The sequence below is a fragment of the Artibeus jamaicensis genome, unplaced genomic scaffold (assembly GCF_021234435.1).
Source record: "Artibeus jamaicensis isolate MK-2021 breed Jamaican fruit bat unplaced genomic scaffold, CSHL_Jam_final contig_2052, whole genome shotgun sequence".
In the NCBI taxonomy this organism is placed as follows: Eukaryota; Metazoa; Chordata; class Mammalia; order Chiroptera; family Phyllostomidae; genus Artibeus; species Artibeus jamaicensis.
The window spans coordinates 11,689-12,673 of record NW_026521417.1 but is presented as its reverse complement, the minus strand read 5'-3'; the positions used below and the strand labels follow the sequence as shown (position 1 = coordinate 12,673).

The 985-nt window shown below is 39.5% G+C and overlaps 1 non-coding gene across 1 annotated transcript; it reads left to right on the top strand.

Annotated features, from left to right (window-relative positions):
- The first annotated feature begins 260 nt into the window (after positions 1-260).
- On the top strand, positions 261-367 carry LOC128626300 (U6 spliceosomal RNA). Its single transcript, XR_008390227.1, has one exon. It is a non-coding gene; the product is annotated as a U6 spliceosomal RNA (small nuclear RNA).
- Positions 368-985: the final 618 nt, after the last annotated feature.

The following is a 985-nucleotide window of genomic DNA, read 5'->3' as shown; positions in this document are numbered from 1 at the left end:
ATATGACGAAAAAACATTTGATAAGGTACAGCACCCACTTATGATAAACAATCAGCAAAGTGGGAATAGACAGAGCCTTCCTCAACATAATAAAGGCCATATATGAGAGACCTACAGCCAACATCATACTCAATGGACAAAATCATACCGCTTTCCCACTAAGATCAGGAACAAGACAAAGATGCCCGCTTCACCACTCCTATTTAACATAGTACTGGAAGTCTTAGCCACAGCAATTAGACAAGAGAAAGAAATAAAAGGTGCTCGCTTTGGCAGCACATATACTAAAATTGGAATGATACAGAGAAGATTAGCATGGCCCCTGCGCAAGGATGACACGCAAATTCGTGAAGCGTTCCATATTTTTAGTACACAGTAGAAAGTTTCCAAAGTAGGATAGATGAAGCGGAGGATAGGATCAGTGAGTTGGAGGACAGGGTAGAAAGCATCTCACAGAAAGAGCAAGAAAATGAAAAGAGGCTCAGAAAGAATGAAGAGGGATTAAGAGAAATGCAAGACAATATGAAACGTAATAATATCCGAATAATAGGAATACCAGAAGGAGAAGAAGAAGAACAAGGGATAGAAAACGTATTTGAATGAGTAATGAGAGAAAATTTTCCTAATTTGATAAGAGAAAAAGTCTCACAAATCCAGGAATCACAGAGAGTCCCAATCAAGAGGAACCCAAGGAGGCCCACCTCAAGACACATCATCATCAAAATGGCAAAATTCCAAGACAAAGAGAGAATCTTAAAGGCAGCAAGGGAGAAAAAAGAAATAACATACAAGGGAGCCCCAATAAGGTTAGCTACCGACTTCTCAATGGAAACACTTCAAGCAAGAAGAGAATGGCAAGAAATATTTCAAGTAATGAGAACCAGAGGCCTACAACCAAGGCTACTTTACCCAGCAAGGCTCTCAATCAAGATAGAAGGCCAAATAAAGAGCTTCCAAGACAAAAGAAGTCTAAAAGAATATGCCT